Source organism: Ciconia boyciana, chromosome 11 (genome assembly GCF_034638445.1).
Source record: "Ciconia boyciana chromosome 11, ASM3463844v1, whole genome shotgun sequence".
In the NCBI taxonomy this organism is placed as follows: Eukaryota; Metazoa; Chordata; class Aves; order Ciconiiformes; family Ciconiidae; genus Ciconia; species Ciconia boyciana.
In genome coordinates this window covers 18,326,262-18,344,992 of record NC_132944.1, presented here as the reverse complement: position 1 = coordinate 18,344,992, position 18,731 = coordinate 18,326,262, and the positions used below count along the sequence as shown (strand labels likewise).

The window sequence follows — 18,731 nt, the reverse complement described above, 5'->3', positions numbered from 1 at the left end:
ACACTATGCTGATAATAGCAGATCACATATTTCTACATCACATTAATTACCATGCACAAGGAATGCTCACCTGTTATAAATATTATATGTTTTTAGAAATACATTAAGATAATTAAGACTACTCCCTTTTAAGCACGGTGTTCACGACACTGCAAATATACTTTGATTTTCTTCTACCTTGGTGACTGTGCTTCATGAGTCAGTGAAATGAAGCTATAAAGTAAACAATGGAAGTACACAGACGCTGCTCACAGCCACCTGATCTGCTGTGTTCACAGAAATTAATAATTGCTATGATTCCTCACTTGAAAGTCAATTTTGTAACATTATTAATAGGGTGAAGAATTCTTAGCAGAGCCTCAGTTGTGTAAATCCAACAAGCAAGCACTTGGGACTTGATTCTCATTTCAGTTCCCCACAGACAGGATTTTTTTTCTGACTTACAGTATTGTGTTTGCAGAATAAAGACCTTAAAATCACCTTTAACATCAGTTGAACTTTCATGACCAAAGGCTATGAAAATTTAAAACTTCTTATTTTTTCAGTATTAAAATGAGTGTTCAAAGGACTATTTGAAGAAAATTAAGTTCCATGCCATTGTATTACAGTCATTTTTGGTTTTACTGCATCTTGAAGCCTGAGGTATTCAGGAATATTCTCTATACTCCAGGAAATATAGCTAGGAGATGCTCTGTAGTTAACAGGTTCACACAAAGGTTACATCAACCTGATTTTCAAGAACTGCATGAGACATTTGAAATAAAGAAGGATTAATACATGTGAAAGATAACTTATTTCCATAAACAGAGAGACATGTTTACATTCACCAAGTTTATCATAGGAATCACCTTTATAATTCTGATTGGAGGGAGAAACAGACATATTCTGGAAGTAAAGAAGTAGGGACAAGTTTTGATCATTTTTCAGAGTCCAGATGAGGACAGACAACATTGTAATGGATATTTGCTAAAGTGGGAGCAGATTTTTCAAGTGAGCTCCACAGCTAGCAGCTCCCAACAGAACAGGAGAAGACTGGCCCCAGCTGCAGGTGTTAATCTGCTTTGAAAATCTGTCCTTCATTTGTTTTAGTACAGCATCAGCTATGCCACCATGATACTCTTTTTCTCTTGTTATAACTTATGGTATTAAAATTTAAGAAAGGAGAAATATGTATTTAGAAAGCAGGTACTTGGAAATAAACCAATCCTGGACGGGGACAAAAAGCCTAGTTTTGTGGGGTTTTAGTTCTAAAATACTGTTCCTCTTGGAAAGCTACTGGCCATAATAAAGCTCCTGTAATTTATTTGTGCCTTCCCAGCACACTGTACAAAGCCCCTCCATAAAGGATGCTATTGGCTGAAGTTAGGGCCCAAGGGAAGAGCTGGAAACTTGCTTGGCAGACCTGATTTCCATACCAGGAATAAAGGAATAGAAAAACTAATTAATTTTACTCATAAAAAGGAAATCCATGTCAACAGTAAAACAGGAAAAAGGACATTCGTTTAATCTGAGTTCATTTTTCAAAAGGAGAGAAGGGAAGCTTTTACCCTTAGGGCATCTGATACTTAAGTAGATAATTATCCTTCTTCTACAGCACTGCTTTATTATCATGGGTCAACGAACCATTTATAAATGAAGAATTTCCCCTCACTTACCTCTAGCAAAACTGCTGCTTACATTAAGACAAGTTTCCTTTCCTCCTTCAGAATTTTTTCCTAGCAGTTTCTCGCCCTCTCAGACTCGCACACGCCTCACCAGCAATTGCTTGTTCTCTACCTAGCTCAGGGCCAGAGCCACAAGTATGAATTTTTGCATTAATCATGGTCTCTACAACCTTGTATTAACACTGTACTACTTGTCACTGGGATGCATTGTGAAAAACATGGGCTAAATGTTGCTTGTGAGAGCTCTTGTTTCCATAGCACGTAGCAGAGGGAGAAGAGTGCAGTGTGAGTGCTGGTTACGACCGAGGCAGGACATCTGTTTTCTCTTCTTAATTCTGTCACTAATCCGCTCTGTCATTTGGGCAAGTTGTCTCTGTACCTCTCTCGCTCTCTCCTCTTCCACACTTTATCTGTCTCATCTGCTTAGATAGCATTTGCCAATTAGTGCAATGGATGTTTCCTTGTTAAGCCATGAGGCTCTCCACTCACGTGGGGCTGTGACGCGCTCCCGCAATATCAAACGATGCGCCCATAAACCATGTCGTTCTGCAAAAAGGATTTTCACTTCCTCCTTACATTACCAAGACTCATTTACAACTCAAACTAGATTTCAACCATACTTCTGTCTTTGAATGTGATAAATAATTCAAAGGCACAATCACATGCTGGAGCATCTTTACTGAACTTTCCATCATTTCAAAATAATTCTACAAAGAATAATGATAGAAATTCTGAATCAGAGCTAAATTAACATGAGAATGTAATTAGGACAACATTCAAGTTATATTTAACTATGAATATATAAAAAGGCAAATGTTAGGATGAATTCATGGATTTGAGGTCATTAAGAAAACAACCATCCACTGCAACTTTAAATCATAGTTTTTAACTACAGCTTTTGACACTAGGATAGTTTTTGACTTTATATCCTGGTCAGATTTTAATCTGGATAAATGCTCTTCACCTCAAAATTCTTCCTAAGTTTAAAATTAGATAAACTGTTCATTGCTTTCTGCAATTACCCACTGCAAACACTGCTATGAACTACTGATGTGCTTCAGGTGACTGTGTATTAAAGATGCAAGTGAAAGTGAGTCTGTACTTATGTCTGCGTGCAATTACTCCTTAGACAGAAGCATCTACTGCCATCTGAGATGCCTCAGGGCACCCAGCTGCCACTCCAGAAGGGCAGGAGTCTTCCATATGCCCTGTGTCATATCTGTCAGCCAGGTGGGAAGCCTGAGTCATCGTAGGGTATCTGAAATGGCAGTAGGTGCCTATGTTTGGGCAAGAGCCCCCACCTTTACAGCGTGGCTCAGCAGGACAAGGGGCTGATACCGGGCAGACATGCTGCATGATTGAAGACAGCATTCTGTCTTCAGAAAGTTTGAACTTTATGTTTCCTTTCTCTAACCACCATAATTAATAATTTTGTGATTTCTTCATTCATTCTAAACTGCTACTGACTGATGAAGTTTCTATTTTTAAGCTTTGATGTGCACAGCTGTTATTTCCTTCAAATTCTCTGAGTCAGTCCATATCATTAGAGTACGTGCAATTTAATATGTCAACTTCTCCATTTTAAGGAGTGGAAAACCTTCACACCTTATTATAATCTGTGATCATACATTCCTCTCTCTAGATCTTGCAGGAGTCTCTCAGCCGCCTTACTTTTTTTCCTAATACTTAAATATGCATACACAAATCAATATGCATACCCTCACACACACTAAAGGCTCCATTAAAGATTTATTAAACAATTAGGAATGTCAGTATTTTCCAAAGACTACCAGTAGATAGTAGACTAAAACTCCAGGTACATTAGTGGAAGTGCATAACCATAAAGTAGCAGTAAAGCAACAGTGGATCAGACCCATTACCCTCCAACTGAGCTAAAACCTAAGGATGACCTATAATTTCAACAAAATCACTTGACCTTATATATTGGGCACAGCAGACCACTCCCTGCACAACCTTGGGCAGGTTGTTTAATGCACCAAAGCCTGTGAGCCCCCTCCATAATTCAAATTAACAGCCTCTGCCTTTCTCCCACTGTTCGTCTATTAAGACTGTAACCTGTTTGGAACAGCTCAGACTCCTGGGCAAGAAAGCGTGGTTCAACAAGTTTCCACACACCAGCAGAGCAAGGATGCTGAAACACGTGCCAGCTCTCAGCCCTCAACAGTCAAGATTGCACACACTTCTGTAAATCTCCTTCACTTTTTCATTGACTTTTTAGACCAAAATAACTGGAACCCTCTGAGACTGGCATGCAGAGGCATCTACTGCAATGTGGTTCTGCAACGGGCACCTGGACACTGTCAAAGCTATGTTCAATTGTGCCAAGCACAAGTACAAATTCCCCATGTACATCTAAGTATTTAAGGATATGCTCACACTGGAGATTATGGGCCACTACTGAAAAGTGAGCATTTGTTAACCGCATAATGACTTTAAGTTGATCAGACAGAGAGGGCTCATAATCTACAAGAAAAGCAAAACGCATGGCCAACATCTGCATGCTGACCACTTCAAATGCAATTTTCCTTCCACTAATACACATAAAGTGGAGGCTGAAATTCAAAGGCACAGTAGCATTTTTTATTTGCTTTATCTGAATTTTGACTTTGAAGCCTAAATTATTGTAATTCTGTAGTTAAGGTCTAAGCCAGGCTCTGTGTTCCCTTCAATGGGATTCTGATCAACCCCACAAAGTGCCCATTATAAATTTTCACACACAACTATCGAGGTACACATGTTCTGTACTTCTGAAATGTTGGAAAAATGGCCTTTGGGGGGTGTCAAAAAAAGAAAGAAAACCAAAAAGAGAAACCCCAAATAGGTTAAAACTCCTTTTATATGACAAGCTTTAGAACTAAACACAGCTTTTTCCTGGTTAAGTCCATTAGGTTGCTATATAGAAAACATACTTTCTGTTTTCACTTTTGTTTTATTCCTGAATTTGAACTTCAGACAGAGCAATTCAAAGCTTTATAAAGGAAAAAATTAAAGGCTTTCCAGGTACTGCCATTCTAACAATAGGAATAACATTCTTTTTTTTTATTTTGTCTTTTCGAGGAACCAGTTAAAAACATTAAAATTGAGAGGGTTTCTTAATATGTGAGGCTTTAAAAGAACAAAATACAAGGGAAAAAAGGCAGAATATCTAAAAGTGAAAGGGTAACTTCTTCTTTATGAAGCTCCTGGGTTTGACCAATATCATTAGTTTTCTAAACCATTTGTTACAAAAGGTCTTAACTTAGGAAAGTTATTTATTTTTAATGTGTAACATGGTCAGAAATCCATAGCTCACATTGGGATGGAAATACTGTTCCTGTTCAGGAGACTTTTTAAAAGATTTTAAAAAGTCTTCCCTCTCACAACAGCACAAGAGTCAAAATCTCAAAAAAATAATTAAAAAGTATATTTTAAAGATTAAAAGTAGTAGTTAATAAAATTTCCAAAACTTTTAAAACTCTCGAAATATCTATTTTAGCATTCCAACATTTTACACAAAAGGCAGCTTAGTTAATAATAAAAATTTTCCTTAATCATTTAAGTTTGGGAAACTCATCAAAACTGACTTTTTCATTAATATTTTGGCTTTGACTAACTGGTTTTCATTAAAAATAAAAAATAAAGTGTCCCAAACTACGGTACCTATGGAGACTTAATATTGCTTCATGTATTCTCATAAGCTTGGGTGAATAACTTAAAGCACAGTACCCTCTGCCTCTCCCTCCCAGCTGAAAACACCCCAATCATTTACAGAGCAACTCTAGCAAGAACTCCTGCCTCAGAGATCAGGGCTCTGCTCATTTTAGGATTAACACAGACTGTAGCACCATGGATACTGATACCATCTCTTTCTAACAGCAGGAAGCATTTGAGAGCCACGTAGAGATGGTGTCCCTTGAGCACGAGGCTGCTCAGTGGCCACTTCAGCCTCACTGAGGTGGTACCTTGGTACCAAGACAGTACCTGGATGTGGCTGCTGGGAGCTCAGAGGCCAGAAGAACCAGCTGCAGAAGACTGCAAGAAACGCTTATTTCTATCTATCTCACGTGTCTGTGTGAAAGACCCCTTCTGCACATCCATAAGCTAGCTGATAGGAATGCAGAAATAATGCGCTGTAGGGAGCTGGGTGAGGGATTATTCTTTTCTTACACTCTGTTTTACATGAATTTGCATCAAGTGCCCCAAGCAGAGAGAATCAGTCAGACGAAGCTTCAGGTATTAAAACTCACCACAGCATTGTCCCCAGATTCAACTGAGGAGTGTAGGCAGGGGTATTGAATTCATCATTGCATCTAAGCAGAAGTTTTCTTTGTTCAAAAGCTCTAATTGCTAACAGAAAGAAGTCCCATAGCTCAGAAAAAACACAGGAGAATGCATGACTAATAAAATTAATATAACTGAAAAACAACTGCCAGTCATTTATCTTTTTTCTGCCCTTGAACAATTCTTCACATTTTGAAGGCTATGGGAGCAATTTCTCTATGCAAAGAAAACAATAATGGTTCCACAGACACTGCCTATAGGAGGAGTTAAGAAGGAAGCAAAACCAACTGAAATAGCCCACGCACGTACACATACAGGGAATCAAAAAGCCTTTAAAAATTAATCAAATACATATTCTGCTTCATTACGACAATATGTCAAGGCATCCATTCAGTCCCCACTAAACCCACTGAATCAGAATGTACATAAAACTGTAGAAATACAAGAACTGACGTCTCCCCTCCAGGACAAATCTTATTCAATAAGATGGAGTGAGTCACTTTTGGAAGGAAAACTGGAGAGGCTATTTGGATTAAGAGTTAGCATCTCATAATAGGAAAAGGCGGAGGAGCACTCTTTAGTGGGTTTTACATGTAGAACTGGATTTAAATATATTTTAGAAGGTTGCTTTGGTACAATACAGGAAATAGTACATCACAGAACTTGCTAGTTTGGGAGAAAACTTAGCTGTGAATGATAAAGATGATTAAGAACCAATGAAAATGCAATAAAATTCCAATAAAAACTTAAAAATTGCTTCAGACTATTAAAACCACACACAATGCATTTTTTTGATCTTGCTATGCCACATCTTAGCATTAATAAAAAAAGTCATTAAGATAAGACAAATTATCTAAACACAGTTGATCTCGATAAGGCAGCTCAGTACATGTTTACACTAATGCAGAAGACCAGATTTATGCAATGAAACAGAATTAGTGGTTCCAGTGGAACCAAGAGCAATCAGTGTAAATCTTTGACATGGATCTCTGCACTATAAGTGTTTTAAGACCACACTGCAGCTTTTGTACAGTGAGTTTTTTTACTCTACCTGATCTTCTCACCCCACTGAAGATACTTAAAATAATTCTTCATGTCAATGAAAGGTGCAGTAGTTCCAAGAAATGAACAATAAATATTATTTTACTTTTTCTGTAGAAAAAAAGTCAATACATCTAATTTAGATATAGATATGACTTATAGTCCAAATCATGCTAGATAGCACACCAAAGTAAAAAGTACTGCTACTCAAAGTACAGTGACTCCACAAGACAGAGGGCTACAGCAGGGAAATGTGAGATTCAGAACTGTTCACATTTCATTTTAAACAAGCCTTTCGTATATTTGATATTCTCTTTAAATGCCTTTAGGGTATGTCAAGTAGGTCACTAAAAGCTCAGTTCCTCATAGCGAGTGGTATTTTACTGTAGGATTCATCCTTTTCTGCTAGCTACTGACCTCAGGGGCAGCCTCGGGCAATAGCAGGTACCTAAGTGGAACCACAGTGAGAATAGCCATGGGAGAGCTTGTGACTCAGAAACATGCCTCTGATCCAAGTTTCATTTGGTAGAAATTTACTGCAGACCTAAACTTACATTTGTACCAGGAATCATGATCACATTCTAGAATCACATTAAGCTTGTGATCTTGCAAGGCCCAAGAGCAATAGCCAGTGGCCAAACTGGAAATGTAGAAGTCCCAATATGAAAGGACTTCATCTACAACTGCTATGATGCTCTGAGAAGATCCTGTAAAGAAATACTGCTGTACAACAACCCATTTCAGCTAAGAAATACATCTATATTGCTCCGGATGATATACCCTACCTCTGAATATATGACAAAACTATTCATAATTAATGAAGCTATCTATGCACATATACCAATTATAAACGTACAAGACCACGAATTAAACAGCCATGCCTGAAGCTGACAGCAGAAACCAAACAACGCTTGGGGTGCAACACTCAAAGAGCGGTTTTTTGGCCTAAACATTGGAGTGATGGCATATGCCATAGAAACCAATATGTTCATGCAAAGCAGCTCAGCAGCTACAAGTCTTGTTCAAATGACCTGCACCACCAGAAAGCTGCACTGAATTCAATTTACCAGACTTAACTCTGCTGGAATTGCAACATGTCATTGCAAAGCCTCATTTCAAATAGAGGAAGTAAGCTCATGATCCAGCCTCTCCACCTGAGAATAAGAATAAGAAACAACTTGGGAGAAAATGCTTCAGCATTGAGTCTTAATTAAAGCTGTGGCACCATCATATCCAAAAAATAATGTGATCATGATGAAGTTACATTCTAGCTCATGATTCAGAAACTATAATGAGGGAATAATTAATTACTAAATATTAGTTATGACAAACTTACTTTCTTGCAATTTATTGGATGCCATATTCCAGGCATTAAGTTTTATTGGAAAGAAGCTTGAACCTTCTAGAAAGACACCATAGAACGTGTTGGGAATTAAGGTTCTGTACAAACAGTAAGCATTATTGACATCGTTGCCTGTGGTACTTGAAAGTATAATATTTTTTTCTGTTCTGGACATCTATGGCAGGAGACAGCAATAAAATAAATGGATGAATATTTGGTGAATGTCCCTGGGATTTATCTTGCCTAATTTTGAAGGTAAATGGATTTGACCGACAGAGCAAACCACTGGATTTGGAACTGTGAAAAAGCAGCCCTTTATGGCAGTGTTGAAGTATCTTGCTGCTTGGGAAGTTTCACTCCTCCCATCCACTTCTGTTTTCTTCAGAATTAAGTTATCTCAAGGAAGGTTCTGTTGGACCTGCTGCTAGAGAAGCTGGTAACGGATCCACTTTCTCCAACTACCTATTGATGGCAGATGATAAAGACCTTTACGCATACTCTTTATAACTCTGCACTAAGTCTATGCTGAACAACACAGGGAAAGATGAGCTTGTGGTAGCACGTGCCAGACCAACAGTGCCTTCATTTCATAACCAGTGAAGCATCAGATGGAGGAATGCAGTACAAGATCAATTATCAGAGTATCACAGGGGACAATGAATACGTTTGGATAATCAAGGGTTCAGGTAATGAAGGTAATTTTGAATGTAATTGACAGATAATGAGGAACATGAATAACAGGGAGTTTTGGAAAACTGAATTTGGATAATCCAGACTCTTACACTAAGTGAATTCCTCAAAGAATATTGTAACATATGCTGGGATTTTCAAAGTTTTTAAATGGAATAAACCACCTGATTCCCATTAATTTCTCAAAGTGGTTTTCTACCTAGTTCTGTGTGGTGGATTGACCCTGTCTGGACACCAGGTGCCTACCAAAGCCGCTCTATCACTCCCCTCCTCAGCTGGACAGGGGAGAGAAAATATAACGAAAAGCTCATGGGTCAAGATAAGGGCAAGGAAAGATCATTCATCAATTACTGTCACAGGCAAAACAGACTTGACTTGGGGAAATTAGTTTAATTTATTACCAATCAAATCAGAGTAGGATAATGAGAAATAAAAACTCTATCTTCAAACACCTTCCCCCCACCCCTCCCTTCTTCCCATACTCAACTTTACTCCCAAATTCTCTACCTCCTCCCCCTGAGTGGCACAGGGGGACAGGGAATGGGGGTTGTGGTCAGTTCATCACACGTTGTCTCTGCCGCTCCTTCCTCCTCAGGGGGAGGACTCCTCTTCCCCTGCTCCAGCATGGGTCCCTCCCACAGGAGACAGTCCTCCATGAACTTCTCCAGCGTGAGTCCTTCCTACGGGCTGCAGTTCTTCGTGAACTGCTCCAGCGTGGGTCCCTTCCATGGGCTGCAGTCCTTCAGGAGCAGACTGCTCCAGCATGGGTCCCCCACGGGGACACAAGTCCTGCCAGCAAACCTGCTCCAGCGTGGGCTCCTCTCTCCACGGGTCTGCAGCTCCTGCCAGGAGCCTGCTCCAGCACGGGCTTTCCCCCGGGGTCACAGCCTCCTTTGGGCATCCACCTGCTCTGGCATGGGGTCCTCCATGGGCTGCAGTGGATATCTGCTCCACCATCAACCTCCACGGGCTGCAGGGGACAGCCTGCCTGACCATGGTCTGCACCCCGGGCTGCAGGGGAATCCCTGCTCTGGCACCTGGAGCACCTCCTCCCCCTCCTTCTTCACTGACCTTGGGGTCTGCAGAGTTGTTTTTCTGACATCTTCTCACTCCTCTCTTTGGTCGCAGCTGTGCAGGGTTTTTTTTCCCCCCTTCTTAAATATGTTATCCCAGAGGCGCTACCACTGTTGCTGATGGGCTTGACCTTGGCCAGCAGCGGGTCTGTCTTGGAGCTGGCTGGCATTGGCTCTATCCAATGCAGGGGAAGCTTCCAGCAGCTTCTCACAGAAGCCACCCCTGTAGCCCCCCCACTACCAAAACCTTGCCATGCAAACCCAATACATTCTGTTAGGGCATTTAGAAGGCCTCTCCAGTTAAAGTCAATGGAGAGCTGTGTTTGTCTTAAGCTTGAAGCTCTCATGGCATATTTTGCACGCTTAGTTACTGAAATTGCTTCTAAAGCAACAGGACGGGCTACGCTGTTCCAAGGAAATATTGCATGAGAGTAGAATGAGCCTAAATTACAAAGGAGAGAAAGAAACTCTCCTGCAAAAAAGAAATGCTCTCTACACCCCTTGCAGGAATGGCTTAGCCCTCCATAAGAACATCAGCACCTTTAGGAACAGTCTGAAAAACAAGAGAACCTTCTATCTGCCTTATGAAAGAGCTGTTCAGCACACACGCACAGCAGAAAGGCAAATCATAGTACCTTTGCCCTGCAAGATCACATCTTTGCTGCTGCACCTAAAAATAAATCTGCCAGTGTATTTCCATCAGTTCCTTTGAATGCTTAAAATTGCAAAGTCCATGATAAAGAACCTAGATGATTATCTTTACTGCATTGGCCAATACACAGTTGAAGCGGATGTAGCAGAGAGATGGCTTTGCAAGTAAAAGAGTTTATTATTGGTTTTGCAAATGTTATTACTTCTGTGCTGTTTAGCAGGACCTGCTGAAAACAGTACTGTTGTCATCCCAAGGAGTTCTACATTATTCACCACTGAAGCCAAGGAGCATGCACACACCCCTCTATGCATTCAGGAGACAGGTGGTGACCCTTACAAACATTAATAGTTGGAGGACGAGGGCACTGAAATGGTCAACAAGGGAAATGTAACTGGGGGCTGACAGAGGTATTTCAAAATGAAGAGGAACACAGCAATAGTCTCTTCTGCAGTTTACATATCTGGGGATTAAAACAATTTGTGCAGCAAAGCAGGGAATTGGCCTTCACTCAGCTGCAGTAGAGGGAAAGGTGGGGTGGAAATACCAAAGACCCTGTGTAGTGTTTAAGCAGAGACTCAGAGGCAGTCCAACATGAAAAGAAATTATTTTAAGCCACTATTCTTTAGCTACTTAATTTTGACAGCTTCTTTCATATCTGCTTTAACACAAAAAGCTTGATATCAACAAGAACATTCACAGAAAGTGCAGGTGTCCAGGGAAAATGCTCCCAAAGATGCATTTTCCCTCACCTGCCAGGGGAGTCAGTTTTGGATAAGTCATACTTAAGAGCTGAGAAAAATGTAAAACAGATGTGGAGTACATCTTCAACACGAAACTATCTGTATGAAGCCCTCCTTTTAATACAAAATAAAATTCAAGCAGAGATGGTAAAACATAGCTTAGAAAGCATCCGAGACAATGAAAACTATAAAGGAGAAGGGAATCAGAAAGTAGGTCTCCCCCCTGTTTTTCACTTGCATAATAAGCCCTCTTGGATAAGCACAACAGGGCCCTGTGTCATGATTGCCTCTGTAGATGCTGTTCTAATACTATTATTGTCTTTAATGCTCATTGTTCCCAGCTCTGCACATCACAGCTAGGCGTTTCAGCATGCATGGTACATCAATTCATACTCTCATCCAGGACTCCTGCAATATTCAAGAACATGCGAATGAAGAAGACAAACTAGCAGTTTAACTCTGAATAACCTTATTTTGTGTGTGTGCCATCTGAAACCATTACTTTAATATGATTATCTGTTTTTATTATTTCCTTTCTGTGGATTTGGAATAAAGACACAACTGAGACTCTCTCAGACACGGTCATTGGCATCATTACAGTCTTTCTACTGTCATCAACAGAGATCTGATCTGTAAATCAAGTTAGACTGTAAGGGCTACTGAAGAGCAAGCACTCTTTATCATGCTATTACATACTCAAGCTACCACTTCCTCTGGCTCACTGAGAAAAACAGACTGTTTTAGTTCCTTTACATAACCAGAGGAGTTCTTAATGCACAGATTATTGACTTAGTGGGGTTTTATCATGTCCCAGTGTACCAGGGGATTCCTTAATCCAGGACTTTTTACATGATCTATTTTCATGGCTCTTTTTATTGTCACAGTCTGTCATTATAATGATTTGCAAATCCAGAACCAGCGTATGCTTAGCTCCTTAACAGGTGCTCAAGGAGGAGAGGGGGAGAAGGCATTTCCCCCCTCTCGTTTGCCCTCTCATACTCCGTAAGTGCCAAACCCCATCACACGCAGCATGACAAAATCCCTGCAGGGCTGAGCGCAGCAGGGAGCTGCATGGCACAATGGTGGCTTTATGCCCACAGGAGCATTTCCACATCAGCCCATCACCTTCACAAAACCAGCAGGATGGAGATCCTCCTTTGCCGCTCTCCACAGAGGTCAACCTTTGTGGAGAGGCACAGAACATGCACACATTCTCGAGGAGCCAAGTCCATCAGACCAGTGCTCTACACAGACAGGACTCTCCAAGATCAAATATGGGTCTCAAAATGGTCTGCTGCACAACATCGGTTGCTAGTACAAGCTACTGATGTTTGATTCCTTTGTTGATACTACTGAAAGTAGCCAGAGATGTTCATCCCTAGAACAGGGTCACTGCTGCGAAAAGCAAACGGGTGATATCACACAACTGTCAAGGGGAGACCCCGAATGTCTTGTAGTTGTAAGATCAACAAAAAAATCAACTGAACAAGGGGTATGAAAAGATGTTTGCAGAGATGAAAGCTCCCGTGTCTCCCTCTGTGGGTTTATGCTCAGTAGAGACCTGAACCTGCTCTCCTCCCTTTCACTCCCTCCTCCAATTTATTGAGCCCCAGTTGCATAGGCCCAAATAGAAACATCCATATGAACCTCAATACCTGCATGAAGCTCCCTGTGAATGCTGTACAGTGCGAGGACACAGTTCAAGGTTATCAGATGCTTTAGGCTGGGGTCCATCAAGACAAGCATCTGATTTTATGGCCCTTCAACCCTTACATCCTACTTCACATCAATAGATATTTCTCTTGCCACTGCTGGTGTGGGAATCTGCAAGACCGCTGTGCACTCCTAATTAATCACAGGCCTAAAAGTCTCACTGGGGCAAAGTCTGAGTAGCTGTTAGCACTTCACAGCACATCTACATACCCCCAAAGATTTGGGCTGTGATCTCTGGTTTGGACCTCTCAGTGTTACCATAATACAAGCTGATAACAACAATATGTCACTGTGCTTGTTGCTAGCAGACAGTTCCCTGGAGTGAAGAAAAAAATGGTTTAAATCTGACATGTTATCAATGTTAAAAAAGAAAGTAAGTTTATGCCAAAAAAACCACCAACAAAGAAAGATGACAGTACTCCAACTGCATCCTGGATGTGAGGGAGAAAACTGATGTTGAATTTGGTATCGCAAGCTTTGTTCCAGCAAATAAATTTCTAGATCTCTGTGTTTCTTCCTTAAATTACAAGCACATAGTGTTTCTTGGGGGTTTATGATCACCATCAAAGCCGTCTTGCTGAGAAACGTGGATGTCTTTCTCTTTCCAAAGGTCACAAAGTAGATATCCCATATCTAGGGGCTGGAAGAGCAGGAACATTTGGTACTCCTCCAAATGAAAGCATCTCCACTGTCATTTGTTCAGCTTCCTCTTGTTAAGCTGCTGGATGTGAATCACCCAGCGACCTCCCAACACGTCAGTGATGGCTGTGTATACTGTTATAAAACTCAGTCTTGCAAAAGTGATGTGCATGCTTCTTGCTCCAGAAATTAAATGCATGTTCTCTACAGAGTCCCCTTGAATGTGCCTGTCTGCATTTCACATGCAACCCCATGTTGATACTTACCACTGGTGTGAAAAACATTTGCGAATCGTTTTTCCCGGGCTTTGCATTACTATCTTAGGCTTCTTATCAGGCTAGTCAGAAACTGGTGGCACAGTCATTCCTGGCTGCATGTCACTGATACAGAATGGAAGACACAAGAGATGCCTAAGCGGAAGCAAGCAAACTAACAGCAGTATAACTAAAAAAGGCAGAAAACACTGCTTTTTGGTTGTTTATAGGAATTTCAAAGTTCTCCTCAGTTATAAATCATTCTGAGCTACCAGCCTGCCTAAGGATGGCTGTGCTTTTGAAGGTGAAAGCTTGAAGATCAGACCTTGGGTGATAAAAAGAATGTTGGTTCCACTACAGACAAAGTCGATTGCAGAGGAGATAAAATGGTGTCCAAGAATAGGATAGATCAGGCTGAGATGTTTTTGCCACGGAACTAGTCACCGAGAGATAAAAGTGCTTCTATAGGATAGATTTTCAGAAGGAGAGAATTAAGCTCTTTTAAGCCATACTTGCCATCAGAAAGAGAAAGAGTAAATAAAATTTCCATTTGACTACCACTTTCTTAGGACATTCGATTAGAACGGAAAGTTACGGAATAAAAACCCCAACCTTTTAAACCAAACTTTAAAAAAAAATTAAACCAATAGTGAAAAATTTTAAAAAACACTTGCAGCCATGATGCCAAATCCAATTATGTTTGTACTACTAATTTATAAGTGCAAGATAAGCAAAGTTATCAATGGAGATGAGAAGCCAAAGAATTGTAAGAGGGAAGAGAAATTGTTCTGTAGCATAACATGCTCAGGCTGTCCTCAAAAGAGGAACGAAAAGGCAATTTAATGTTGCTTCAGTCTCTTCTGTTCCAGAAGCAGCTCATCAGACTGCATATGAAAACAAAGAACTGGCTCATAAAACTTTCAGACAAACTATGTTTAGAAAGCATTAAAAAAAAAAATTAAAAAAAATCAGCCTTTTCCTGGAAGAAAGTGATTTGTATGCAAATATACCCCAACATTTGTCACCAAAACTAAAGGATTTTGAAGTGAGAGAAGTTTTTTTGAATATAAAGTTTATCACTGCTTTGATGAAATGAGATGCCAGCTGCGAGGTTGCTGCTGTCTCCTTTAATACCAATTAAAAGGATGGAAAATGGAGCTCTAGCTTGTGCTCACAGGCAGAGCTGACACCACACATGTAGCACAACTTTGACACCTAAACCTCCAGTGGCAGCAGCTAAGACATCAAGGGGCCTACATTTAAAAGTAAAACACTAGACTTACTGGCAACCCCTATGACCTCAAGTATTACAAAATGCATGAAACACGTATTACTTAAAATAATTTAATGTTTTCCGATGAGAAGAGGAATGGGGAGCCAATGTTTGAATAAAATAAAAAGCACACTGCTGCTGAGAAAGAATGGTCAAACTTGTGTCATTTTACATGTTTTAACCTTCTTTCAGTTTGTTCAGAAGAGTGTGTTTGCCCTTGGGCATCTTGGATGGTTTCACTTGACCCTTCTAGCCAGCAAGGACTGAGCAGGAAAGAAGTACCACAAATTGCACCCAGTAGCCATGCCTCCCTCCCCAAGCCCCAGGGAAGGGACAAGCCTTCCAGCACACTTTAAAGGTCAACAGGAGCAGACGGAGCTCCAAGCCGTGGGGCCCACTTAGAGAATATGCCTTGTCAGCAACTCTGTCTTACAGATGTTGGATTTGGAAACATTCAATAACCCCTCCGCTCTTTTTAATAACACACTCTGCATTTTTTATCTGCACTTACAGAAATCCTGAAACAATGAAATCCTGCAAGGAGGAGCTTCCTCCTCTCCCAGTAATTTTGACCTCAGCAAGTACTGGAAAATTCAAAAGACTTGCTCAGACTTAGAAAACTATCCACGCTTCCAGATGCTATCGCCATTGCTCTGCAATAGTCAATTGCTAATTGATTTCCTTTAAACTTGTGTAAGCTATAGATATATAGATGTGTGCGTGCATTGAAACTCAGAGTGTGTTTCCTTGTTCAGAACTCCGATATCAAAACATCTACAATCTCCCCAAGTGTGCTCTAGGACAACCTACAGGACAAAAGTAAATCCGTTTTAACAAAGCGGGAGAGATTACTAGAGTAGTGAACATCTCCTTAAAATACAATTTTTTAAATTATTTTCTTGCCTTAACTCATGTAGCCGCACAACAATTGTGTTTTAGAGGATGACATTGCTAAGACTGCCACTGATCTGTCAAAAAACCCCCAAAACTCACCAACAACCAGAGGACTCTCACTTAGATGTTTAGTTTACATGCCTGCACGTACACACCTACTTGCCTCTGTTTGCATTCTATAAAGATTTTCCAGAAATAAGAGTCCCAACAGGTGAAGGCTAAAGTCATTAAACATCATTTTGAATACATCAGAGAACAAAACGTTCCCACAATGGCAAGCACAATGCAAAAGAATACATCTGCACATAACGGCAAGTAAAACATTGTGGAAGCAGTTGTCAAGAAAATGGTTTTACCTTGATGCAGTTTCCTCAAGCAGAAGGATTTAAAACTGTTTTTCCAAAACATGGCTTAACACTGATGGACAAGAGGCTGGGCTGAGCAGCTGGGACATTTGCAGCACCCTTCTCGCACAAGGTATTTGTGGAGGTGATAGCACATCTGGATCACTCTCCCTGCCTTGGGGACATGCAAGGTTGTGCTGCTAACACGTGGGAGGCCATACCCAGGGAGCGGAGATGTGGGCGGCCAGCAGCACACACCCGCTCCACTGCAGGCAGGAGGATGCAGCAAGGCAGGGACACAGCCCCCACCTTGTGTGTTAGGCCTTACCAGTGTCCTAGTGCATCCTCCCAGTGCTCAGGGGCCACCTCGCAGCACAAATCATCCCATCAGGAAAATGCAACTGAAAAATCTAACATACGACATTACGTATCTTTAACTACAGAAATAGATGCGTGCACGGAACAAGCCTCTCTAGAGCTGTCAAACAAGATTCAAAACCCAGTTTCTCTGGCATGGGCCACACAAATCTGCAACAGCTAAAGGAGATCTTGACTGACGGCGGGAATGGCACACTGATATTGTTTGCTTTGCACACAAACCCACAAAAAGCAGAAACAGTTTTTGTACTTCAGCTACACAAAATAGTTTTACTATTCAGAAATGCTAACCCTTGAGAGAAAAACAAGCAAAAAAGTTTTCCAAGATAACAACTTTTTTAGCTAAAAGAATGCTTAAAAAAACCCATCAAAAAAGTAGAGAAGAAAGGACTCTGGGATCCATCCATCCTGCTCCATATAATCCCCAAACAGGCTGTGTGCAATAAGGAATATATTATTATTTAATATTTTTGCCTTACATAATTTAGTACGGTACTGGATGTTGCAAAACCTTTTAACCCCTGCATTCATTTTTTTCACTCTCAATTTCCGCAAAAAATGGTGACTTTTCTCTAAGGAAGTAAGGTATACAAGTTAATAAGTTGAGTAGCATTTCATCCTCACATAATAAAAATTCCTAAAGAATTCTTTAAAAAACAAACCAGGAGATATCCCAAACAGAAGAAAGTCATTAGTGCCAGAGTTTCACCAGAGGGCAACAGAAATGGCCTCACTTGGAGCACAGTCCCTCACTCAAAAGAAAAATCAAGGTTATCTATGGCCTCTTTGTACTGGTTTTGGCTGGGGTAGAGTTAATCATCTTCATAGTAGCTAGTATGGGGCTATGTTTTGGATTTGTGCTGGAAACAGGGTTGATAACGCAGGGATGTTTTCGTTGCTGCTGAGCAGTGCTGACACAGAGTCAAGGCCTTTTCTGCTCCTCACCCCACCCCACCAGCGAGGAGGCTGGGGGGGGGCACAAGAAGCTGGGAGGGGACACGGCTGGGACAGCTGACCCCAACTGACCAAAGGGACATTCCAGACCATATGGCGTCATGCTCAGCATATAAAGCTGGGGAAGAAGAAGGAAGGGGGGACATTCGGAGTGACAGCATTTGTCTTCCCGAGTAACCGTTAACACATGATGGAGCCCTGCTTTCCTGGAGTTGGCTGCACACCTGCCTGCCCATGGGAAGGAGTGAAGGAATTCCTTGTTTTGCTTTGCTTGCGTGCGCGGCTTTTGCTTTACCTGTTAAACTGTCTTTATCTCAACCCACGAATTTTCTTACTTTTGCTCTTCCGATTCTCTCCCCCATCCCACCGGGGGGGAGTGGGCGAGCGGCTGGGTGGGGCTTAGTTGACAGCTGGAGTTAAACCACGACACTCTTTTACAAATACAATTTGGAAGCCACAAAAAAGCAGTTGTAACACCATGTCAGGCAATGTAAATACGCAGGTAGGTGTCCAATTACTTCAGCTTTAAAGATCAGTGCAGTCTATCTCTTTATAAGCAGACAGGGTGCACACAGGTTTTGATACGTATCGTTGATGTATTTACCTTTGAAATCTGGCACTGCTGGTGACTGTTGTTGTTCAACCAAAGTATACGTATGCAAAAGCTAGATCATTTTCATCGTGCTGTGCAGTGTATAGCTGCACCTTTCAGACTAAGTACCTATACTGCTGAAGAAAATGCCCTTTTTCTTTTGAAGTAGGACAGTACAAACCTCAAAGGTTCATTTCTTTGCAATGA

The 18,731-nt window shown here is 41.0% G+C and overlaps 1 protein-coding gene across 8 annotated transcripts in view; it reads right to left on the bottom strand.

The window, feature by feature from the left end:
• FHIT (fragile histidine triad diadenosine triphosphatase) overlaps positions 1–18,731 on the bottom strand; it is a 641,137-nt gene that overhangs the window by 149,254 nt on the left and 473,152 nt on the right. The window lies entirely within an intron of this gene.